The sequence below is a fragment of the Gobius niger genome, assembly GCF_951799975.1.
Source record: "Gobius niger genome assembly, chromosome: 1".
Classification (NCBI taxonomy): Eukaryota; Metazoa; Chordata; class Actinopteri; order Gobiiformes; family Gobiidae; genus Gobius; species Gobius niger.
The window spans coordinates 70,118,712-70,145,743 of record NC_136852.1 but is presented as its reverse complement, the minus strand read 5'-3'; the positions used below and the strand labels follow the sequence as shown (position 1 = coordinate 70,145,743).

At 42.0% G+C, this 27,032-nt stretch overlaps 1 long non-coding RNA gene across 1 annotated transcript in view; it reads right to left on the bottom strand.

Annotated features, from left to right (window-relative positions):
* Window positions 1–10,594, bottom strand: part of LOC306960777 — a 590,186-nt gene extending 579,592 nt beyond the window's left edge. The window contains exon 1 of the long non-coding RNA XR_013792712.1: window positions 10,518–10,594. This is a non-coding gene — a long non-coding RNA (uncharacterized lncRNA). The remainder of the gene's footprint in view (window positions 1–10,517) is intronic.
* Between the last annotated feature and the right edge of the window lie 16,438 nt (window positions 10,595–27,032).

The window sequence follows — 27,032 nt, the reverse complement described above, 5'->3', positions numbered from 1 at the left end:
CTCCGCAACTTTTACTAAAACGATGACATCACAGCTCCAGAGTCTGTTATCCATAATCTACTGACCTTATAATGAGTTTTCCTCATGGATCTATGATGGTTTGACTCCGCTCCTCTTTGCTTCACTGCAGTCCACAAGCCACAGGTGACAAGTACAAAAACACGAGTCAGTCTGTGTTTTTGGACTGACAGTAAAAGTCACTGACAGGTTTTTACGTCTGAAGAATAAACTCTCCTCCTCGTCTCTTCTGTAGATCCTAAATCCTTCAATCATTTCACTGTTCACATTCCACATAAGTTTACTGCACATGCGCCTCTACATCTTTTTCTATTCTCTGTGTTAGCGTCACAGCGCCTCACACAGGCCTGGAAGATGAATTACACCGTTTCCACAGACCTGAGTTGACCCATGTGGACGCACACATTTACTGAGCTGCTTCAGGCTTACAAAGAAAGTTTCTGAAAACATAAGCGCTTTGTCTTCGTGTGGATATAGCCTCATTCATGATGGATAAAAATAGCTCATGAAGATTTTTTACGACCCTGTCCCATCAAAATGAAGGAGATAGTGTATCCCTAACGAAACCACTGGTTGTGAGAATATTATACTCAATTCAGCACATTGTTTTACGCTGTATTCTTTATATTAAAAGTGGACAAAATGTATTGAGTTGATTTGCATCTCTCTCTGGACCTTGATAAAAGCAGTTTTAGTAGATGTGACGCTCAGGTTGAAAAAGTGTTTATTCACTTAATGGTTAAAACCTCAATGTTCCTGTTATTGACCGACCGTCAAGGAAATTCTGCTGAAATGTACCCAGAGTTTGTTCTGTGGGCTTGTCCATGGCTCCATTCTTAGCGCTCCCCTCTGTGTGACCTGAGAGCTTTACCCAGAGTGTGGTTCTGCACCTGACTGCTCTCACAGAACAACACTGTGCCTCTGCTCACTCCAGCTGGCTATGCTTGAAACAGAGCACAAGCTGTTCACAACGGGGACAAATGGGCCAATCACACAGTCAGACTAAATGCTCTCCCAATTCACGGCTATTTTCACGGACACAGGATATCCGCAGTGAATAGTGTATTATGTCTTAGCTTCTGAATTTGCTACTTTGTGTGCTGTAGATTAACAACTGCGATTAGATTTACAATTAAGGTTTACAATGATGTTCTCTCCTAAAAGAAAGACGTGGAGTTTTGCTTTGAGCCACTAAACCATGTTCTAATAATCTTAAATTATATAGATACTGTACGTAGCATGTCTTTATCAATCAAATTAATTGGAGTTTGGGAAACAGTCAAGGATGGCTTATGATCATTATGTAAGAGTTATAATTATGGAAAATGGATAGTTAACATTGTTGTCTATTTATTGTATATTAAAGGGGCTAGATGCAAGTTGGCCATGTTATACTCACAGTAGTGCTGGGGTAGGCAACGTCAGGCCCGTCAGGCTCCATGATCAAACTCTGGCCCTTGAGATGATTTTGAGAAATATTATAACCCAAATCAGAGATCAACTGCATGTTAAAGTACTCTAGAAATGTGAAAAATACTGTCAATTCCTTAAAATGTCTTAGCAGAGCACCTTTTTCGGCCATAATCCTAAAAGAATACTCATCTAAAGGAAGTAAATTCAAGTCAATCTACTTGAATTAAGAGATTAAATCAAAAAGTTTTAGTTGATTTGGTCTGGGCTTAGAGCAGATGAAACCTATTCTTGCCAATGGAACAAGCACAAGTTGTTCTTTGAATCACATTATTTTGTAAAATTTCAAGTGAAAAATAAATGATTTTTAGAGTAAAAGTTCATTTGAATGATTTCCAGTGGTATTTCTATATTCTATTGGCATTTTTATCTGATCTTAGATTAGTTCAAACCGACTCAAATTTGACATAAAAAACTTTATTTAAGCGATTTTAAGTAATTTATCTAATTGAAGATGGACATTTTCCAGTGTGTATGATGTACAGCACTGGCGTAATGTAGAAGAAAGTGATGCTTTGCTTCCGGCCCTTGGTCTTTTGATGATGAAGAAAACCTGCCCTCCACCGAGCAAACTTGCCTCCCTCTGCAGTAGTGTATGATCTGCCACCTCAGGTCATACGTGTAACTGCACCTTCTATATCAAGCTCGTGCATGACGGCACTTCGGATGTACAGTGATCCCTCGCTATGACACGGTTCACCTTTCCTGGTCTCGCTGTTTCGCGGATTTATTTGTAGTACAATTTTGAATGCGTTTTTACAGTGTATGAACGGCATATGCGCATTGTGTTCTGCGTCCTGATTGGCTAGTCGCAGAGTGAGCCCTCGTCTCGCTCCAGAGAGGATCTTTGTTTGTCCCGTCAACACATCAGCGCACACACTGCACGCCGCAGAGTCACAGGCCGGGCATGAGCGGGTCCGACTCCGACTCCGCGTTTGCTTTTTTACTTTTCCGCGTAATTAAGCACCGCTAGCATGTGGCGCTCGCCTCGGCTAAACACTCGCCTGCTGAAGCTGAAACTGCTACGATAAAACTTAGATCGTAGCTATGATTGTCTCTCCATCCCCACATCTGACATCTAAAAATCTTATAAGACAAAAAAAAATCACACAGTGACACCAGGTATAAGGGAGAACCCGTGTGAACAAGTGAGGAAAGTGTATAAAGTGTGTGGTGAGGGGTTTTACAGCATTAAAACATATACAGTGGGGAAAAAAAGTATTTGGCCAAAATCCAATAGAATGTCTATGTGAGACTGACCAAATACTTTTTTTCCCCACTGTATAATAGTTGTAAAAAAAAACGTTGCGGAATTTGTTTATTGCGGGTTATTTTTATAATGTAACCCCGCGATAAACGAGGGAACACTGTATTATGTTTTATATGTATTTTCCTCCCCCTACATGTTCCAGCCATGTCCTAATGTGGTGAACAGGTCTGGGCTCATTCTACACAACTGCCTCTAAAATCCTGCACTCTCATTGAAAAAGTTGTTGTTTCGGTCCTAAGTGCCGTCATGCACAAGCTTTATATAGAAGGTGCAGTTACACGTATGATCTGAGGTGGCAGCAGTGAATATAAAATGGCCAAATCTTTGAGTCAATCAAAATAAAAAACTCAGATGGTATTATTGATACATTCAACGAATTAGATCAATAATGACTGACTAAAACATCTCATCTCTTTGTTCATGACTCATTGACTGCCAGCCATTTTCAAATCTGAGAGCTCCCCACTGCCAGAGGTTTTTCATGATTTTTACTGTTTTCAAGACTCACGGAAATGTAGGTCTAGGTCCATGTCAACACGAAACCCACCAAAAGAAATATAAGACTCTCTTCTTTCATCTAAAATAAAAGGTTTGTTTGCACCTCCTTCCATTCTTTAGTAATCGTCCATAGAAAATAGGTGAAATCACCCAAAATGCTGTTTTCTGACCAAAAAATGAAAGAGCAATGACTCAATGACTCAATGAAAGAAGTTCTTTTATTGAGTCACTACTTGGTGGCAGCATCAGGCAACACAAGAAGATTTTAACACCAGACATGCTCAAGGCTTTGCTGCAGCTGTTCCCGTTGAAAAACCTAATTGACTTCTATAGACGTCATTGGCAGTCAATGAGTTAATACGTTTTTGTTGTTTTTAACCCTTCACCAACGCCATGGTCTCAGCATCTGAGAACCTGGTGAGGATATTTTGTCTCATTGCCATCAAAGTGGATTCTCTTTTTAAAGATCGAGGCCTTATCCCAACCCACGTACAGCCCATACCCAATCAACATATTGTCAGAAGATCTTTCCCTAATTGTCATCATGCTAACTTATACACAAACTAAATTAGGATTTTTTTTTATTTATCTTTTTCATTCTACAGCAGGTCTACAACCCGGTCGAATCCTCTCTGGCTTGAAAGCCACTGCTCCAGTCTGTTTTGTAAGCACTTAAAACCACTCATAGTCATTAACCCCGCATGTTACTGCACTTTAAACTGTGCCCATTACAAGCCTGTGCTCACACTATCGGTATGTTCGCCCTCTTTATAAGCTCCCTCACACTCTCCACTGTAGAGTCACACAGACAACGACCCCGCTCTTTTATCAGCCTGCCCCGACTTGGCCCGTAGACAGGGGTGTCCCATTTCACCAGTTTATTTTGCGTCGCATTCTAACCCAAACAGGGATTAGGACAAAGCTAGTCACGCTACTTTTAGACCTGTAAGTACTTTCTGCAAACCGCCCCTGAAGTCTTCCGCCTTTCGGATGGATCGCACAGACAGCTGAGGAGAGGAGACACATGCGCTAAATATTCAACAGAACAAAGGGAGGAGGCGGTTCTCATGCTCACAGAAGCCACACAAGGGTTGATCAAATGAAATCTTTAGCAATGTTTATAATAAGACTGAACTATTTCTGTATTATGACGAGTAGATAGATGAGCAGTAATAAAAAAAAGCAGTTATCCAAGTAGTGAAGTAAAAGTAACACTAAATCAGGACCAAAATAAAGCTAAAAGGAAATTAAAGGATGGCATCATGACTAAATCTGAATTTTTTAAGTCATGGTGGCAGCAATTTCCCTCTCCCCGTTCTTCTTTTGCAAAATGCATTTGTGGTCGTGCTGTCCAGCTGCCTGCTCGCCCCGCCCCCCAACCACAGCAGGCACTACAAGCAGGTGAAACCAATGCCCCAATCAACTCACTCCGACCAGCCCTAAAAACACACAGGTTCTCCATGCCAGTCAGTGTGCAGAGGACCAGAGAGAGTAGAGACACAAGCGGCGTCTCTCCTCAAAAGCTCAAAGAGGTCCCCAATAAAGCAGAAAAAGAAACACCTTTCTACAAAGAGTGTTTTTACTGTCAGGCAATGACGTGTTTAGGACATGTGTTTGCCAGAAACATGGGTTAAATTAATTGTAACTTTCAAAGGATTCACTATATCTCCTAAATCTCCATGTGGTTCTGAAATGAGCTGCGCATGCAAATGATCTCATCTACCGCGGTATGAAAGTTTACACCGGTGTCCAAAATCTGTACCGGTATTACCGTGCACGGCATGATATGGACCAACCCTAATAAATACTACTATTAATACGCAAGCAAACTTTCAGTGGCTGAGAGTGAGCGCCACAGTCAAGGCTACGACAGAGACAGTCCGACTGTACAGCCTGACCCAGTCTGATAAATATCGATTTAATGTTATCCTCTAACAGCGCCCTGCATTGGCTTCCAATCCAACAACACATCCGCTACTAAATCTGCCTCCTCATTCACCAAGGCATTCATGGATCTGCATCTCAGTACCTCAGTAGATCTCCTGACCATCCACACATCATCACGATGCCTCCGAAGCACCAACCGCTTTCACCTTCATTGCCCCAGGACGATACTGAAAACCATGGGAGACACTGGGCTTTTCAGTCATCGGCTCCCTGGCTCTGGAACACCCTGCCTGACCCCCTCAGGGCAGCACAGTCTGTGGATTGTATTGAAAGGTATTTATTTAAGCAATGTTTTTAGCCTTGTCTTTAAATGCGTTATTATTATTTCATCTACTGTGTCTACTGTATGTGAATGTTTGAGGGTGGCACACAAATGATTTCTCTGGCAATGCTTCTCAACATATTCTTCATTTATGAGGTTCTGCAAAGCCAAGCACTCAAACCTGGAACGCACCACAACAACCAGGTCTGTATCTACAACAAAAGGACAACATCAGTTTGGAGTTGGACGTCCGGACCAAGCTGCATTCTCTTAAAGATTAAAAGCTACGCCAGTTCACTTGAAACATATTGATGTTACAAAACAATATTAAAAGCTTCAGTTGCCAGACAGAGGTGTTGTGTGTGTGTGTTTTCGGACCTTTAGCCAAAACCTAGGCCCCGAGGGGGAAATAAAGTTCAAAAGAAGAGAGCGGTACAGCAAGCGTAAGTCAAATTCGGTGGTGTATGAAGAATAATACATTGTGCTTAAATCGCTCATGTTATGCTAAATCAACTTTTTTCCGACTTGTATGATGATACTCGTAAGGTCAGATCTTTTATGTGGTGATGCTAACATGGTTTTTGGTGGATGGGGAAACAAAGGGACAGGGAAAACTCACCAGACACATGGAAAACCAGCTGTTCACGAATTGACATGAAGATACTGAGGTCCCTGGAAACAAAAAGCAACAATACACTGGCTTCATTTCAGTCATTTTATCACCACTATAAACCATACTAACCCACATGTCTGTCTGTCTGCACGCTTCGCTTTCCCAACCTCCATCCTACAAAAGGCTGCACTCACATTACCCTTACGACATCCATAACCCAGAGACACTAACTTTATATTGCACAGTCGTGACCCAGAGCTGGAAATAGACGTGAAGCTAAGCAGGAATAAAGGTAGCATTCATAAGCATCGGGAAGGTCGACTGAGGGCAAACAATATCTCTCCAGGACAAGACATCGCTCACCAAAGGGTTAGAAATGTGTGTGAAACAAGAGCGAGATTGTCTGGATAAAAAACATTGGTGTCTGAGTTCAAGTCAGTCCTAGATTGTCCTAGTCTCGATTCAAAACTGTCTAATAACTTATTTAACCTCTTAACTCCCACCTGATAGGATCCCATTTTATCCAGTTTGGCTTTACCCTAATCAAAAAGCTTCTTCGGAAAAAAGCACCAAAACAGCTACAAAATATGAAAAGAAAACAAGGATGTAAACGCAACAAAAAAGTGACAAAAATTCAACAAAAATGTGACAAAAAATTGACAAAAATTCAACCAAAAAGTGACAAAAATTCAACAAAAATGTGACAAAAATTCAACCAAAAAGTGACAAAAATTCAACAAAAATGTGACAAAAATTCAACAAAAATGTGACAAATTCAACAACAAAAATTACAAAAATTCAACAAAAAATTGACAAAAATTCAACAAAAATGTGACAAAAAAGTGACAAAAATTCAACAAAAATGTGACACAAATTCAATAAAAAAATTACAAAAATTCTACAAAAATGTGACAAAAAAGTGACAAAAATTCAACCAAAAAGTGACAAAAATTCAATCAAAAAGTGACAAAAATTCAACAAAAATGTGACAAAAAAGTGACAAAAATTCAACCAAAAAGTGACAAAAAATCAACAAAAATGTGACAAAAAATCAACAAAAATGGGACAAAAATTCAACCAAAAAGTGACAAAAATTCAACCAAAAAGTGACAAAAATTCAACCAAAAAGTGACAAAAATTCAACAAAAATGTGACAAAAATAAAAACAAAACAAAAAAAAACACATAAAAAAAGGTGACAACACAGCAACAACGCGAGAAAAAAGATCAGTTATGTGGGTCTTAGCTTTCAAATGAGGCGTTACACAGGCCTAAATAATAGCCAAAGAGGACAGAATGCATTTGGTTTAGGCGGTTGGTAAGAGGTTAAAAGGACTTTTTCCATTGCAGAAACCAGGGCTGTCAACTTTTCCCCCAGCTTTGGAGTAAGACATCGGTCGGGCCGTTTTCTTGACCATAGTGTCGCGTAATCGAGCGATATTCGTAACAAAAATAGAAGTATTTGCTTTAGGTGACTGAACACCTCAGGGGCTGCATTGACAAAATCCATTTGTACCTCGAAGTATGTGAATGGACTTGTCAGAGGGGCGAACTGCACCAACACCAAAATGGACATTAAAAGCTATTTAAAGTGTGGGAGGGCACTTTAAGGGGGGTTTCGGGGTCGTTCCCCAAGAAAATGTGTATAATTCAGATGTGATTTCCTGCGTTCTGGTGGATTTTAGATCATGAATAATACTTTTAGCTGGTCTATTTACTGCTATTAAAGAATACATTTTCTGGGGCCCCCCTTCAAATTAATGGGATATTTCAGGATTTTTGACATAGGGCTTCATTTCCTAGTTATCCAGAGTGTTGTTGTATTCTGGAGATATTTTTTTTGTGATCTGCTAGAAAATAGTCCCTCAAAATGTGATCATTCATGTGATGCAAGGTCAGTTATATTCCAAAAATTATTCTAGACTCAGACTGTTTTTAATGCAGGCTAATGCACTAGCTAGTTTTCGTTAGCATGATTCTGAAAACTTTCACTTTGGAGCACAACAGTTAAAAAGGGTGTTCCCACTTTCACACTTGAGTTTGTATGTGTGTAAAAATCAGGTATAGAGACTTTCAGGCTTATACTACAGCAGGGGTAGGCAAGTTTGTGTCATGGAGGCCGATTTTCTTCAATGCCAAAACACCAAGGGCCGAAACTCACCATTGTAGCCCAAAGTAAAGCACTATTTTTCTACAAATATATGTTTTGCACATAAAATATGACCTAATGGGGTGTTTTGCTGGTAAATGTGAAAATATTGACAGTATTTTACACATTTTAGAATCCTTTTATTTGGTCTCAGAATTTTGAAGAAACATTATTCATAAATCACTTGTGGGCCAAAGGTTTTATGCTGGAGGGCTGAACTTGGCCCCCGGGCCTGACGTTGCCTACCCCTGTACTACAGCAACACGGTGAGGCACTGCTGCTCATGGCTAAACAGCGCTTGTAGCTAGCATGGTGACGAGTAGCAACTTTTTGGAGCAGGTGCCCGTATCCATGGCGCTACCATGGGTTTGCCAATCGGGTTCTTTGCATTGATAGACACTGGAGTATAAACCAGCCCTCACATGCAGCGTGTTGTATCTGCCACATTGGGTGTCATCTTACACGTGTCAGTCTTCCACACACGCACTTCACTACACAGGGATCAGAGAGGAGATTAGAGCCAAAATCCTGCTTTCAACGCCCTCCTCACGACTGTCAACACACTCAGCCCAGGCCAACACTGACAGGTAGCTCTGAGGGGGAGAAAAGAGGGGGCGCATCACTTTCTGACATGAGCTTATTTTACCAGATATACTTATTTATTTTTACATACTTTTTTTTAATTGTGGAAAAGAAATACTTCCCCTATAATGCAGACTGTTGTCCATTAAGTCTCGAAATAGCCAAACACAGGAACAGAAGATGTTCCTAACACTAAACAGATACAATCACACACTCACTATTAAATTAACATACATAAACTTAAAGGAACAGGCCACCGTTTTTCCATACTGAGATATGTTCTTACCTGAGCTTAGACGAGTTGATACGTACCTGTCTGGTCTTTGTGCCCGTGGAAGAGCGTGGTAGCTTCTAACTTCACCCCCGTTTGGAGCTATAGGGATATACTGAGAGAGGCCAAATGCTAACATCTTTTTGTGTGACTGAGGGCACGCACAAAGACCAGACAGGTACACATCAACTCGTCTAAGCCCAGGTAAGAACATATCTCAGTATGGAAAAATGGTGGCCTGTTCCTTTAAAGCAGGGGTGCCCAAACTTTTTGTCTCCGAGGGCCAAAATGAAAAAGTGCCTGTGAGACATCACAACAGTGTTTCCTTAACTTTGCGAAAGGAGTGAAACAGCGCGCCCAATTTGACGCTGGTGGCCAAAAGGTGTACTGCATCCATATTTACCATTGAGAATGAATGGAAGAGAGTTAGTATTAACCACATGCAGCGCAAAAGTAGGTCACTCTCTGGCGGGCCAACAGAATTGTTTCGGCGGGCCAAGTCTGGCCCGCGGGCCCCACTTTGGGCACCCCTGCTTTAAAGTAAACCTTAAAATCTATTTGAGTCATTCTACGCTTCGGGTTCTGTTTGTGTTTCGGATCATTTTTGTCTGTCCTGATGATGATAATGATAATGGAGCTTTTCCAGACCCCCTGTCCTCGGTGACGGTGAACTACTATTGTTGCCACCGCTGCTCCAGGGGCAGACTGACGGAGGTGAGACTCCCAGTCTGCCATGCACCACCAACCTCTCACTCACACACTTCATTCACCCCATCCCAGGACCAACCCGGCCCTTCCTGCTTCGCCTCCGAGGTCTGACAGGATCGGGCAGAGCAAAGGCGGGATGTCTTTCCATTCAACATGGTGGTGTTGGGTGACAAACCAGACCAGAACAGAACACCAATAAAGGGCCATATCAGATCAGTGTAAACAAGGGCACTTGACAAGGCTGTCCACTGTCCCCTGTGTTCTTTGTGTGTCCACGGGGGACACTGCTGCCTCCTTACACTCACCTGCCCCTCTCCAGTTACAACCCCCTCCATCAGACACTGGCGGACACAATTTATCTGTTTTTCTTTAAGCCTCACAGAAGAAAGAGAAAAGAGGAGAGTGTAATGTAGACTTAAAATTTCCATCATTACTTCTTAAAAAGACTATAAATTCGCCTAGATGTGCCATTTTGCTGGATGTTTTTGCTCATTGCTTTGCAAAGGGTGAGCTGTGCTCGGGAGTGGGAACCTGGGAGGAGGAAAGAAGTCATGCTTCATTTATACATACAGATTGCATGTATAAATGTAACTATAGAGAGTTAAAACATCCAGGTATATTAGATATAATATATTTGTAATATGTAAGTTCAGTAAATCCAACCAACTGGATTACTGTATCTTGGCTTTGACACAAAACATGGCGCTTCTTCAAAGGCTGGGTCACATACAGTATAGACACAGACGGCCTCTCTGGAATCACCCATATATGGTCATGTTTGAAAACAGTTACGGGGGAAAACAATTTTCCTCTTTCTCCATTTAGTCAAAAACTATTTTAACAAATGCTGAATTATGAATATAGTTTTCTGCTAAATAAAAAAAGACATGGAGAGGAGCAAAGTGGTTCAACAGCCCATAAATACATAAATAACGGAGAATGCTGACATGGTGCTTCATGATAGCATCGTGCTAATGCTAACGCTAGCTGCCCTTTTTTTTGCTTCTACTGAATAATAAACACCATATGAACCTGATTTAGACTTGACTTTATTTGTATGTGATAAATACATTTATATTTCACCAGAAAATGGCGAGAGAGAGTGAAATATTGTGTTTCCCAAAAGATTTTGTTTTCCCCCTCGGCGAGGCCACGCCCCCTTCTATGACGCGATGCCGCCCACTGTTAAATGTATTGTAATTATTTGCACAAATGGCATAAAACGCAGCCCCAAGTGTGTTCCTGATGAGGGAATAGAATAGTAAGATGGTAAAATAAGCAAAATAAGAGTTACACAACTAAAAACCAAGCCAAGATGAAGGTGTTTACACATTTAAAAGTCCCATTTTAGGCTTTATTTGTGCTGTTTCTATTTTATTTATAGAGCACATTTCATGCACACATTACAAAGTGCTTCAGCGATACAGTTAAAAAGTACAGCGTGGGGGGAGGGAAGTTTTTCAGGTTATGAGTTCCACGATGGGGAAGCACAGAATGAGATTTCCGCATATGCAGTCCATACTCTGGGGACTACCGGCAGAGAAGAGCGAGCTGATGTCAGGACCTGTGGGGCTCATGATAGGACCCACACAGGACCTTGTAAATCCTTTTGTGGAAGAACTGTTTGGAAACAGTTCGGCATCAGGCCACACTTACCTAAAAATCATTACAGGTGTATTTTCCTACACGTTTAATGGTTATAAAGTGTTATTTCACTTACGGAAATGTACATCATATGTTTATATAGGCTAATGGTTATGTGGTGCTGTATATTTATGCAGACATGACAGAGCTGTGAGTGAGTCAGGAACGATCTCAGCCAAGTCCAGGTTTTTGATGAGGGAGCGGTATGGTTTCAGGGAGAAGAATGGGTGAGAGAAACTGGGCATGGTGTCAAAATAAATTGTTTCATATATCCCCAACTTTTTTTTTTTATGGAAAGGAATCTTATTTGTATTCCGCAAATAACTCTATTGGAGCACATGTCGCATGGGAATTAAGATTGAAATTTCTAGTGTCGTGACAACACTAATGTAGAATTGATTGAATTTGGAGGCTAGACCCGGATAATTTTGTTGCAGCGGAGACGCACATTACTGAAACCGCATTCCGTAAACTATTATTGCTGCTCACTAAATTGGCTGTCTCTTTCATACATATTTTTCATACATTAGCATCAATGGGTAAATGATATATTACAACCTCATGCTATGTTTGTGTATGCCTGGAATAATGCTTTGGCTAATGAAGCTTTGTTAAGTGTTAAGTTCATCCGGGTCCAAACTGTTGAGAGTTTCCCTGATAAACACAGCAAAAAACGCAACTTTATAAATCTCCTGCTGAAATAACAACAGATACAAGGCCAACATCAAGGCCAAGCCCCCCCCCCCCCCCCCCCTTCTGGAACCTTACGTGGTGGAGGGGTTCGAGCGCCCAAATGATCCTGGGAGCTCTGTTGTCAGGGGCTTGGTAGGGTCTCCCATGGCAAACAGGTCCTAGGTGATGGGACAGACAAAGAAGGTTCAGAAGCCCCTTATGAGAGACCAACAGGCCTGGTGAGAATTGTGAGGCCGTCCTTCTGTGGACCCACCACCTGGAGCCTGGTGCAATGTGATTTGGGCAACTCCAACAGCTGCCCCCACGACCCGGCAACAGAAAAGTGGAGGAAGGAAGGAAGTGGAAGGAAGGAAGGAAGGAAGGAAAGAAGTGGAAGGAAGGAAAGAAGTGGATGGAAGGAAGGAAGGAAAGAAGTGGAAGGAAGGAAAGAAGTGGAAGGAAGGAAGGAAGGAAAGAAGTGGAAGGAAGGAAGGAAGGAAGGAAGGAAGGAAGGAAGGAAAGAAGTGGAAGGAAGGAAGGAAGGAAGGAAGGAAGGAAGGAAGGAAGGAAGGAAGGAAGGAAGGAAGGAAGAATAAAATTAGCCTTCATTGTGTATGCAAAAATGATTTTATAATTAATGCCAGAAAAGTTCATTATAATGAAAATCCAGAGTAAATGTAATATTTCTTTGTAAAAATCCCATTATAGTGAATAGGGATAAAGCTCCGTTGGACCCAGAAGTGGAGCGATGACATCATCACTTAACAAACGTATAGGTGAGACTATGGCAGTTATACTAGAGTTTATAACCAGATTCTCAACTGAACAATCCAAAAACCTCTTCTACTACCTCCTGATATTTATTTATTAATTTATTTTTCCAGAAGAGCTGAAACTCTGTGAAAGCAATAAACTTGATTGGACCCAAAACTCATCCCTGAGGAGTTCGCACACTGAACACTGGACAATAATTGGCCTTGTCCATCCATATCCACGCAATTTATGGTCTCATTCCATTCAACACTTTTCCATCAAGGGGCCACCCACCCATTCCCACCCATTCCCGCTCGCATTCACCCACCAGTGTACACAGGCACCCTAGGCGAGGCGGCTAACGGGTCTTGCCCAAAGGCACAATGACGGTTCTTCCACTGAGTTACCACCGGCCCACTTCTGGCGTTGGCAGTGTCCTGGTGGTGGGAGACACTGGGTGGTCAGTGTGAGGCCGTACACATGCGGCGCTGTTAGCCGTGTGTAGGTGTAAGGTGGGTGTATGGGGGGGGGGCACACTGTGTGGTATTGGCAGAGTGTCAGAGTGACGCAGGCCTGACACCCAAACTCCAGCTCTGTGTTTTTTAAATAAATATTAGTGGCCAATATACTCACAGTGGTGCAGTAACAAGTGCACTGACAGACATTTTCACACTTTATGCCATTATTGAGCGTCATGCGTCAGCTCAGTGCCCCCCCCCCCCCCCCCCCCCTAGAACAGCTGTACTGTCAGCAATGGAAAGTAACAAAGTAAAAAAGTAAATATCTTATGTACCTGTACTTTACTTACTTTTACTTCTGCTCTTTCTACTCTATGTCAATTTTTTTTAACTGGATTGTAGGCAAAAGCATTTATTTTTTGCAATTACAAACGGATTTTATATTTTTACTACTATGTGGTACGAATATGTCCAAAAAAACAAACAAAACAGTATTACAGGTGATCTCTGTGGTAACGTAGGACAGTCAGCAACATATTGGCGGAAAACAGGCAGCTTTCCATCGATTCCAGCTATTTTATGCTTTAAAGACACTAGATAAAGTTGGTCTTTGTATGCTCACTACTGCCACCTCAGGCCTTACGTGTAACTGCAGCTTCTATATCCTATTTTATCAGGTATTAGGCGACACAGGGTTCCTGCATAGTTTGCAATGAGAAATTTAAGACCACAAGCTCCTAAATATGACTCGTATTTTTTAATTAAAGGGGCTAGATGCAAGTTGGCCATTTTATGCTCACTACTGCCACCTCAGGTCAAACATGTCACTGCAGCTTCTAGCCCGAAGTAACAACTTTATGAGTGACAGTGCAGGATTTTAGAGGCAGTTGTGGTGAACAGGTCTGAGCTCATTCTACTCTACTTAGTTTTAACATTTTTAAACTCTGTATAGTCCCTTTAAGATGTTGCTGCAGTGTTAGTTCCCGTTGCCTCTCTGTGACAGTAAAAAGAGGAGAAAGGCAGGATAGATGAGCAGTTCTGTAGCTTTGTAATTTGGCGTTTGGGTGGCGTTTAGGAGACAGTAGAACCTATTGTTTGTTTCTTTCCGCACAGCTCCAGGCACCTTCCAACCGAATACCAGGGCAGAGAGGAGCAGTGAGGGCCAGTGCGGAGACATGCAGGTCATTTTCTGATAATCAAACTCAAACTGCGCTGAAGGGTGTAGGGCGGCTTCCACCTGAGAACGCTCCCAGCCCTGCCTGCTCCCCTTCAGCCACATGAGCTTCAATTTCCTGCTCCAGACCAACCAGCTGCAGCCTCCAAAACAACCGCCCACTCTGTCAGGACAAGAGGGCGCTGGGTCAGGGAGAGGTGGAGAGGGCAGGTCTGAGCTCCATACGTGTGGGTTATTCCTTTTTATTTGGCTTTTTTAAGTGAGTAGTGGCTGGAGAGCGGGATTATTGCACAGATTTTTTAAAACTGGGACATTTTATCGTTTAGCAAAACACATAATATTACAATGAGTTTTTGTCACAATTCCAGGTATTGACACTTTTAAAAACTTCTAAAATGTTTCATAGCCGTGCAGTGCCGGACGCTCCACAAGCTAGTTGCAAAAGGGTCTTTGTTTATGGGCACTTTATTTTCCAAGAACAGTAACAGAACAGTTTATCTCTCTGTAACTGTTCTGTTTTGTTGTCTTTTGGCCCAACTATTCACATGGTGTCTCCTGTCCCACTCCGTTCAGCCGAGGTCCTCCATTCGATCTAGACAGAGGAACCCTGCCTACTGGAAAGGGACACCAAGGACTGGGCGGTCTGCGATCTTGGCCCGTCTGCTGAAGGACTCCCATCGGTCCCTGGGTCTATAGCCTGTCCGTCCATGGGAGTGGATCTCTCCTTCTGTGGTTCTCCCCAAGGTTTCTCGTTGTTCCCCCTGGGTTTTTGAGTTTTTCCTCGCCATGATGGAGAGTCTAAGGACGGGGGACACCCAGGCTGCTCGTCGCCACCCGCTTATTTGGACATTATGTTTACCTCGATACTTCATCCGCCTGAACTTTAGATTGTCATATCTACTGCTCTGTTTTATTGCCTTTATGTGCGGTGCAGCCCTGTGAGGCAACTCCTGCTGTGATATTGGGCTATACAAAACCATTGTTGATTGGCACATTTAAACAATACATGTCCGATGGCATTTGGTTTATAACTTTGGACACAGTTTTCACATTCAAAAATTGTTAAAGTACTGCTTATTTGCAATATTTACTATATTGCATTAAGTATCGCAGAGGAATATCTGTAACACCGAGAGCATGAAACACAAGTGGCATAAAAACACAAAACATTAAGTACAACTGGAACAAATGAAGTGCGTACGCCAGTGCCATAGGGCAAACCAAACATCACTAGTCCAGTGTAGATCCAAAACGAGAGTTTATTTAGAGGCTGGATGCTTTGAGGGAGGAAGGATGCGTGATGCCTATTCCAATCTCAGTTTTCTGTAATATATTGTACCTTTGCCAAGGGTCGACATCAACCTTTAGGGCAATCACTGTGTGTCTGTCACACAGGGTTGAGATGCTCTGGCTGATTATTCTGAGTATTGTGATGCATCCAAAATACTTTAAGTACAGTAGATAAATAGAGGAAAAAAGACGATCTGAGGCACTCTGACTTAGTTAAAAGTCCTTTATTGAATGGACATGCCAACGCGTTTCGACCTAAAGGTGGTCTTCATCAGGGCATATGAAGACCACCTTTAGGTCGAAACGCGTTGGCATGTCCATTCAATAAAGGACTTTTAACTAAGTCAGAGTGCCTCAGATCATCTTTTTTCCCTCTGCTCATCAAGTTTTATACCTGATTTCTGAAGAGCACCTGCGCCTACTTTTTTGGACCTACTGATGCACTCACTTTTTTCTGTTTTTCTACAGTAGATAAATGTTGTATTCTGACAAAGCCCAGTTGTTCTTAGTGGAATACCGAAGCACCTGAAGGAAACCTACACAAACACAGGGAGAGCATGGCATAACACTGCACAGAAAGGCTCCACAGCCCGAGATGGAACCCAGGACTTTTCATGCTGTGAGGCAAAAGCCCTGTATCATTGTACCACCCGTTCTGCAATACAAAACTGAGCCAGTTCCCTCACTTCTACAACACTGACTTTGAACCTTTCCTAATTGTGAATCTGACAACATCAGCCCTGGCATCTCCTCGCCAATAGCTTCTTGTTACATCTGGGAAATCGCCTTACAGAGAGATTTTCCCTTTTGGGCATCGGTCTCAGAACTGACTGCCCATTGTTTCTCCAGCTGCCCGTTGAATACTCCGTTCAGATGTGATTCGGCATGGCTCTCACACACGGTGCCAGTCCGCTACAGCGTGGAGAGGCCCCGCACCGTTCCTCTGGCTTTCTCAGGACTTTGTGAAATGACACTGCGTCAAACAACTCGCTTAAGTGGGTCACATTCCTGGGCACTACAATATTTAGCCACGGCAAGCACTTACAGCGACCGGGGAAAGTCCTGCGTCAAAGCAACGAGAAAGAAGGCATTGTGCTGCTTTTGTAATGTACACCGTGTAAAGCGTGTTGTGTAACGGTTTACTACCAAATGTCTGGTTTAAAGACCAGAGCGTGGAGGTGGTGGAACCAAGGTGAACGGTGACAGAAGAGCAAAGAAGAGCATTTTCCTGACACTCTAATAGTCTTCATTTATATTTTAATCATAACATCTTATAAAGGCCACATTTCCTAGTTATCCTGAGTGTTGCTGATTTCTGGAGATATTTTTTTTTGTAATTCATGCAGTTTGAAGAGTTACGTGGCACTAGGCTAGTGCAAGGCTAGTGCATGTCTATGGTATCAGCTAGCCTGCATTAAAAACAGTCTGACCAGCTCCACAGAGCACCTGACGCAAATCACTTATAACGCCAGTCTAACCATATAAATGTCTGTGTCCATAGAATAATCTTAGGAAAATAACTGACCTTGCATCATATGAATGATCACATTTTGAGGGACTATTTTCTAGCAGATCACTCCGCGCGCGGCGTAGCTTTTACAACCATGAAGCCGATGCTGCTCAAATAAAAGTTCTTTTAAATGCAAAATGGTTCAAATTACTCTATGGACACAGACATTTATATGGTTAGTCTGGTGTTATAAGTGATTTGCCTCAGGTGCACTGTGGAGCGGGTCAGACTGGTTTTAATGCAGGCTAGCTGATACCATAGACATGCACTAGCCTTGCACTAGCCTAGCGCCACGAAACTCTTCAAACATAAGAACTGCTTGAATTACAAAAAAAAAGAAATCTCCAGAAATCAGCGACACTCTGGATAACTAGGAAATGAGGCCCTATGTCAAAAATCCTGAAATATCCCTTTAAGAGGGAAGCACAACGGATGCTAAATAGGTACTGTATGTGCTAACTACTGAGCATAGTGTGGAAAATACTAAATGTACATGCAGCTGATTTGTTATTGTTCTTTTAAATCTTTGATATATGTGTTTTCCACAAAGTTCATGGATATTTTGAATGGGATTTTGTCGCAGACACAGCACCTGCCATGAGGACCATTAGTCTGCAGGTGCGATGTCAAGCTTCGGGGAAACTTGAAGCCGGTATGTTTTTAAAGTTATTATTTCCCTCTATTTTTGCAATAACAATCATCCAACTTTATGTAACTATTTATTGACTTACAGGTGCCGACCATTAGGTCCGAGCTGTGACGGCAGATTTATTGAAGTCGGCCTCTTGTTTTCTCTACAGGTCACACGTCCTCAAGTCTTGCATATTGAGCGTGTGAAGCCATTTATGGTGAAGCATATGTGTTTGCTATTTTTAAATCATAATGAAAAATGAACGTACCGAAATTACCCTGATCAAAAGTTTACATACTGTTCCAAATACTGTGCATTGCTCATTTAACATCTGTGTATTGGCCCTTTAACATCAATGACAGCTTGGAGTCTTTTGTGGTAGTTGTGGATGACGTTCTTTATTTTCACTGATGGTACAGCGGCCCATTCTTGGTAAAAAGCCTCCAGTTCCTGTAAGTTCCTGGGCTGTTTTGCATGAACTGCACGTTTGAGCAGTGGTTCAATGACATTGAGGTTAGGAGACCGGGAAATATGGAGCTGGTTCGCTGATGCCTCTGGCTCCAGCAGAATAAAGTGAAGGTCCCGTTAATGACCATCTCAATCTCAAACAAGCAGTTCATGCAAAACAGCCCAGGAACTTACAGGAACTGGAGGCTTTCTGCCAAGAAAATATAGAAGAACCTCATCCACAACTACCACAAAAGACTCCAAAGTGTCACAGATATTAAAGGGGCAAAATGGGGTGTGTAAACATTTGCTCAGGGTCATTTTGGTACTTTTCATTTTTCATTCTGATTTAAAAACAGCAAACTCAGTTGTTTCACCAGACATGGCTTCACACAACCGTATAAGCCTTGAATCCGAGCCCAAAGACTTCTCTCCTCATCTCTGGTCTCCACCTGCTCTGGTCGTACTGTTCAATCAATCAATCAATCAATCAATCAAACTTTATTTATAAAGCGTGCTTTACAGATTACAACATTACAAACAATACGCCTGGCACAACCTCCCATATATATTTTATGTATTAGGATTAAATAAATAGATGTCAGTTAAAGGCTAAGCTAAAAAGGTGGGTCTTGAGCTGCTCTTAAAAACATGAACGTTCTCTGCAGCCCTGAGCTCCTCCTCAGGTGGTTCCAGAGGCGAGGGCCGTAATATTGCAAAGACGCCTCACCATGAGTCTTTTTGTTGTTGACTTTAGGAATAACTAGGAGACCCCTGCCGGAGGAGCGAAGGGGCCGTGAAGGTTCATAAGGTAAAAGCAGTTCTGAAAGATAAGAAAGACCAAGACCCTTAAGACATTTAAAAAACATTAAAAGAACTTTAAAATCGATCCTGAAACACACGGGGAGCCAATGCAGCGATTCTAAAACCGGTGTAATGTGGACCTAAAAACCTATCTTTGTGATATTCTTAATGTGTGGAATAAACGCCAGCTCAGAGTCAAAGATCACACCCAGGTTCTTCACCTGTGAGGAAGGATTGGGTAAAAGTCTCTCTCTCTGGGCCTCAGGGCCGATTATTAGAATTTCAGTTTTGTCCTGGTTAAGCTGGAGAAAGTTTTCTGTCATCCAGAATTTGATTCTAAAATGCAGTTAAAAAGTGCATCTATTGGTCTGGTGTTATCAGGAGACATGGAGATGTATAACTGTGTATCATCAGCATAACTGAAAATTGACCCCGTGTCTCTTGATGACATCACCAAGAAGGAGCAAACAGATTAAAAAGCACTGGGCCTAAAATTGAACCCTGAGGCTGTTACTTTTGTACCGTTATTACAACAACAATAACTATAGCCATATTTATGTATAGCATTACAGCTAAAGCGCTACTACACCGAGCTTAAGTTTACGATCAGGAGAGCTGAGCTAAAACAACCGGCCTATTGTAATTTGCCTCCATTTAGAACATAGCTTCTACTGCGGTTCCGTGGTTTTTTTTATATAGTTGGTTGCAAACCACTAAAGCTCTATCATTCGCTGTGTGTATTCTCTCACACTTCCTCAGCCGAGCGCGACACACTTTCCCTCCGCTCTGCTCGTAAATGTGTCCAGACGCCGGGGCTCCTGCTCCATCTGACAGTGATTACAAGGACGGGCTCGCCGTTGCACACCCAATTGGACCAGCGCACCTTTATATGCGCCTTAACTAAACATGCCACCCACGGCCTCCGGGACACGAGCAGGAGACGCCAATCAGCGGTTTTGCTGTGCCCCGCTCTACTGTACGGGGGCTCATTTCCTCCGCCAGAGCCGCGGCAGGAAGCAAAGGCCGGGGGAGACGGCGGCAATAACTGCAGGGATCAGGCGGGACTACATGGGAACGAGCGGAGTAAGGGTTGGGAATGCGAGGACATGTTTGTAGTGGAATCCAGGGAATCATGAGGGAGGAACATCAGAGGCCTGGTTCAAGCTATTAAGGCAGTTTACAGAGTGTATCTATAATCAAACCAACTGAGAAGAAGGGTTGTAGTTTATTGAAGGATATTTGGGGTTTTCTTGCTTCACTGTGGCTGAAGAAAAAGGAATAGAAATGATGTAATTCTGACAAATAGCATGATTGACACTAAATTTGTAATGAAAGACAGTTGTGGAGGAGGACATGGAAGAGCTGACCAGTGCGGGACACCACACACTGAGGCCGGGACAGACCCAGGAGGCGGTGCACCGTTTCAGGGGAGCACTGAAGGCAGTACTCCAGTTTCCCCTTGAATGACAAATAAAGAACTTGCTTACTTACTTACTAAAATCAAGATTCACACCAACACCATATGAATCTCTTAACCCCCACCTAAACAGGGCACACTGTCTCCAGATTGGATTTACCCAAATCTATAAGCCTCTTGGAAAAAGTGTAGCAACGGAAAATGTAATGAAAAATGACAAAAATGTGATGGGAAAAATGCCAAAAATGTGATGAAAAGATGATGAAAAAGTGATGAAAAAAGTACAAAAAAGTGATGGAAAAAATGACAAAAATTCGATGAAAAAATGAGAAAAAAGTGGTCAAAAAATGTCAAAAATGTAATGAAAAAATTATGAAAAAGTGACGAAAAATGACAAAAAAGTGATGAAAAAATGACAAAAAAGTGATGAAAAAATGATTTAAAAAGTGATGAAAAATCTGATAAAAAAAATTATGAAAAAGTGACAAAAAAATTATGAAAAATGATGGAAAAAAATATGAAATAGTGATGATGTAGAAAAATTGAAAAAAATGACAAAGAAGTGATGGAAAAAATGCCAAAAAAGTGATGGAAAAAATGCCAAAAAAGTGATGAAAAGATGATGAAAAAGTGATGAAAAAAGTACAAAAAAATGATGCAAAAAATGTCAAAAATCCGATGAAAAAATTACAAAAAAGTGGTCAAAAAATGTCAAAAATGTAATGAAAAAATTATGAAAAAGTGACGAAAAATGACAAAAAAGTGATGAAAAATGACAAAAAATGATGAAAAAATGACAAAAAAGTGATGAAAAAATGACAAAAAAGTGATGAAAAAATGATTTCAAAAGTGATGAAAAAATGACAAAAATCTGATGGAAAAAAAAATAAGAAAAAGTGACGGAAAAATTATGAAAAATGATGGAAACAAATATGAAATAGTGATGAAAAAATGTAGAAAAATTGACAAAAAATGACAAAAAAGTGATGGAAAAAATGATTGAAATAGTGATGAAAATATGATCAAAAAATTATCAAAAATGTGACGAAAAAATGACAAAAAAGTGATGGAAAAAACGATTGAAAAAGTGATGAAAATATGTTCAAAAAATGATCAAAAATGTGATGAAAAAATGACGAAAAAGTGATGAAAAAATTACAAAAAGGTGGTGAAAACCATGTGACAAAGAAAAGAAAAATGTCAAAAGAGTGACAGCAATGCGGCAACAACGCGAGAAAAAAGATCCTTAATAATTTGTATTGGAGGTCTTATCTGTCAAATGTGGCGCTACACTGGCCAAAAGGCTGCAAGGTCCAGCTGAGAAACTTTGATCGGCTTAGAAAGTCAACATGTTTGTGTAACTATCACGGCCTATAATATTATATAGAGGAAATATAGTTTTTGAGGAAATGTTTGTTCCTGTACAGAGAGATCATGGGACCCAGTGACTGATATTAATGATCATTTTTTAAATTCGTATATTTTCTTTTTAGCTACGACTTGTGGAAGTGTAATGCTGTTAATAGGTAAAACTGGCTCCTGCCCCCCCCCCCCCCGCTGGGCCCGATGACATCATCACATTCTAGAACCTAACCGCATTTAAATAGGGGAAACGTGGAAGAGCTTGGTCACTTCTAACTTCCCCCCCGTTTGGCCCCATAGAGGAAAGGAGGAGAGGCTAAATGCTAACAACATCTTTGATCATTTTGCATGACTGAGGACACGCACAAAGATACACTTAATATACAGTGCAGGGAGAAAACTTGATTTATTGCTGTTTGTTCAATCTTTCAAATGTTCCCCTTTTTTTTTGTGAACCCCATTTGAAGATGTCCTGTGTTTATTATAGCGGTAACATAGTCCCTGACTGGGCCCCTCCCCGTGGCCCCCCAGTGCAGCACACTGGAACAGAACAGTCACGGCTGTGTGCACTCCTGATTAGCTCAGCCCGGGCCCAGAGGCGACGCGAGGAGGCTGCTGGATCTAGAGTTTCCTCGCCGCAGAATGGGAGTCTCTCTGTCTTATTAGCTTATCTTTGGCTAATGCAGCGCTAACACGCAGCAAGCTAACAGAGCCCTCTTTAACACAGCTGTCAGAGATAAGGGGAGCGAGAGGGCCAGACTGCATCCACATGGACATCTATATTGTTAAATAGTCTTTGAAGTCAGATCTAATAGCAGCAACATGGCTCTTTTGCCTGTTTTTTGTTAAATGCTCAAACACAGAGCATTTAACAACAACAAAAAAGAACTTTTGCTCACTTGCTTCTCCTCTTCGCCCAGCTCCAGGTGAGTGACGGGAGGTTTGATCAATCACAGTGAAGCGTGAGCTCTCAGAGGCCATCTTTCAAAAGCAAGATAAATCAGTCCCTCCAGGATTACGTGGGCAATTTTTGTGACTATTCCGCGCTCAAGTGTTGCTGGTTTTAACACAATGAGCAAAAACTTAAATCAGACGTTTCAAATTGTTGCATCATTTATGGAACAGAGTCAAATGGATAAAAAATCTGAACTTTGACCAACTGATGACGCTTGGTTTATTTCCCTCAGGCTCCGTTCCGGTTCAACATCATTATGGAAGTTCGTGAAACAAAGAAAGCCCCTCACGCCATCGTTTATACAGGGAAAAGAAGCGATACAAATGCACATGGAGATTTTGTTTATCAGATAATAGCCTATCGCCAGGGTGGAAGGAGCTCAGGACGGCGCTCGCCAAAGAGACTGAGTCAAGTGAGACTTGCCCGGGACAGAGGCAGCAGCCCCTCACTGATCTCTGCTTTAGTCTGAATGACTTCTTACCTGAGCTTAGACGAGTCGATGTGTACCAGTCTGGTCTTTGTGTGTGCGTTCAGTCAGGCAAAAAGACCAAAGATGCTGTTAGCATTTAGCCTCTTCCAGCATATTCCCATAGCTCCAAATTGGGGTGAAGTTAGAAGAGACCAAGCTGTTCCATGTTTTTCCTTTTTAAATACAGTTACATGGCTAGTTACTCGATCCAAGTCTAGTTACTCAAAATTAAACATGTGGAATTTCTAAGCTGATATAAAGGGGAACTATATTGTAAGGCGTAATAACAACTTAGGAGCACTTCGACGTCTGCGCAGTAATATCTTCACTCCTGAAGAATTCTATAAAACCCCTTTTCATCCGCTTAGAATGGACCTTTTCCTATGGACCTTTGCTGGGAGAGGCTAAATGCAGACTCTTCTACGCTCAGGTAAGAACATACCTCAGTGGAAAAACGGTGGCCTGTTCCTTTAACCCCCCCAGAGGCGCAGGACCCCACCTCCTATGTGTCCTATTTTGCCGGACAGAGTTAAGGAATTGTTGCAAAGAATTTAGCTGTGGGAAGGTTGTGAGGTTTTGAAAAAGCTGCCGCGCTAATCTGCAGAGTTTGCAGTCACAAAATCCTGGAGGAACTGATAAATGCACTAAGTGAACAAGAAGGGAGATCAGATTTCAATCGATCAGGGTTCACAGAAAATTGTGATTAGATTTATTTTTGGCCACATCCCAAATAATATTATTTTCAACGTATGTAGCATTGAGCAGTTTTTCTGTACAAAGTTCTGTTGGCTCATGCACTGATCATGTAAACTTAAGGTTAAGTTTAGTTTATTTATTTATTTGAACAGGAGCAGTGTTCAATATACATTAAAGGAACAGGCCACCGTTTTTCCATACTGAGATATGTTCTTACCTGAGCTTAGACAAGTTGATGCGTACCTGTCTGGTCTTTGTGAGTGCCCTCAGTCACGCACAACGAGCAAAGATGTTGTTAGCATTTGGCCTCTCCCAATGTATTCCTATAGCTCCAAACGGGGGTCAAGTTGGAAGTCACCACGCTCTTCCACGGGCACAAAGACCAGACAGGTACGTATCAACTCGTCTAAGCTCAGGTAAGAACATATCTCAGTATGGAAAAACGGTGGCCTGTTCCTTTAAGGTTAAGGTAAACTTTATTGTCCCTGTAGAGAAATGTGTCCTCTGACTCATCCTTCGATGCTGTGGCTCCATAAGGAGCAGTGGGCAACTCCAGGACCACTCCCGGGGAACCATCTCCAGATGTGGAGCCAGGCTGATGATCAGAATCACCTGTCTGGAGGATTCACCTATTGTACTTATTGTGTTTTTAGTGGTCGGGGAAACCGGAGTACCCGCAGGAAACCTACGCAACCTACGAGAACATCCAAACTCCACAAAGAAAGGCTCTGTCCAGGTGGGAATCGAACCCGGGACCTTCATAAGTGCTCACAAAAACTGTCAAAACAACATTTAAACCTTGTGATGCTCTGAGGGACTTCTCTTCCCCTTCTCCGCCCTCCTCATCCAAAAACACCTTCACAACTTCCCCCATGACACGCCTTTCAACCTCCAAGAGCATCAAACATTTCTCTTTCTCCGTGTTTCCCACTCGAATACTGTATGTTTAACTTCCTCCAGGAGAAGTGAAGCAGCGTGTTGGCAGCAGAGAAAGACTTTTTTTTTCTCCCTCTCCAGGAAGCTGCATGGACATGGTTCAGAGGTTGGGCCTTGTAAAAACAGAGCTCCCAGCGGATCACGGTGGATATAAAACGTGTGCATGTGGTGTGCATTTGAGTCCGCGCACGGCCACACCTCACAGACGTGCGCTGGTTATGACGGAGAATAAAAACGTTAGGAGGAGAGGAAGTGGAATTCTGAAGAAGTGAGGCCCCGGGGAGCAGCGGTTAACTGGGGAGAAAGAAGGAGCATATTTGAGTTATGGGTTTGAATCAAATTAACTTTTGACGCTTTGTGGCAAAACATGACATGAGGAGAGTTTTGTAGCGGTTTTGTTGTTTATGAGACATGTTACGCTAGTGTCACAGTCAGGATTAGCATATTCATATTATGAGAAGTAGTTACTGGAGCTTCTAGCCGCTCTATGCCCATTGCATTGCCCAAATGTAATCATTTTACCAAGTTTTATTCGCTGTTGTCGGCTCTGGGGGAACCACTCCAAGTTAGCCTGGCCTAATCTGTAAACTCTGGTCAATTATCATTTCCCTACATGTACGTCTGGGTCTGATCTCAGTGGCCGCGTTACATCGGTTGAATTTCTACCATTCAGCGAGCGGGGGAGGCGGGGCTTGTAGCTGACGTCAAGCATTTGCGCCGCATTTGCTGGTTGTAGTTTGGCAATGGCGGCGGATACGAAAGTAAAGGAAGCTTCTCCAATCTGTTCTGGCTCGGCTCCCAAATACAAACTGAAATTGAAGGCTGCTGCCCCCAAGAGTTAAAAAAGCTGCTTCACTCACTGGGGTGCATTACATACCAAACGCTAGTGATTGGGTTAAATCAGATCCAATCATTTCAGACTTTAAAAAGGAGTTCACCCCCCCCACCCCTTCATCCATTAATAATGACATGATAATTGTTATGATCACTAACAATAACTATTAATTATAATTATTACTATTATGCTACTATTAAGCATGCTGTGTAAATGATATGAAATGGTAAAACCTCCTTGTTTGCCAGTGCCACAAAAGTCTGTTGAACTACAGTAGAATAAAACTTAACTCACAAACATATACAGGTATATAGTTGTGTTTTGAAACTGATACAGAATACTCAGGAAGGATTGCAATATTGTTTATTTGATGTACATGTAATGTATAACTGTAACATCATGAATTGCACATGTAAGTCTCACTTGACTCAGTCTCTTTGGCGAGCGCCGTCCTGAGCTCCTTCCACCCTGGCGATAGGCTATTATCTGATAAACAAAATCTCCATGTGCATTTGTACCGCCCAAGAGATAACCGGTGTTTCATTCATCCCCATTCATACTGGTAATGATCTCGAGTGGCCTGTAAAATTAACATGGCTGCCCAATCCCTTCCTACGAAGCCTGTTCCTTAAAAAAGCAAAAAGGCGGGATCCGCACAGACCAGTTACAAACCTCCACAGTGCTTCAGAGCCTGTCAATCATAGATTTACGCTTCCACTTTTTAGTGCTGATTTACAAAAAACAGCGTTAAAAATATGACACCTAGCCCAGTGTTGTCACATCGGTCATAGCAACTCTTTGGAGCCAGGCTTTTAGACAGTTTAAATGAGGCGTTTTGCTTCAGTCGACTCCCTTTGAGCTTCCATTAACTGTTGTGAAACTCTGGAGAAAGAGAAAATGTTTAAGGGGCTAGATGCAAGTTAGCCATTTTATGCTCACTACTGCCACCTCAGGTCATACATGTAACTGCACCTTCTATATTCGGACCCGAAGTAACAGCTTTTTGAGTGACAGTGCAGGATTTTAGAGGCAGTTGTGGTGAACAGGTCTGGGCTCATTCTACACATTAGGACATTGTTGAAACATGTAGGGGGAGGAGCATACTTAATTTTAACATTTTAACTGCTCAAATAAACTATATAAAACAAAAACAAAAAACCTGAAATCCAGTGATCACCTCTGGCTATTCTTT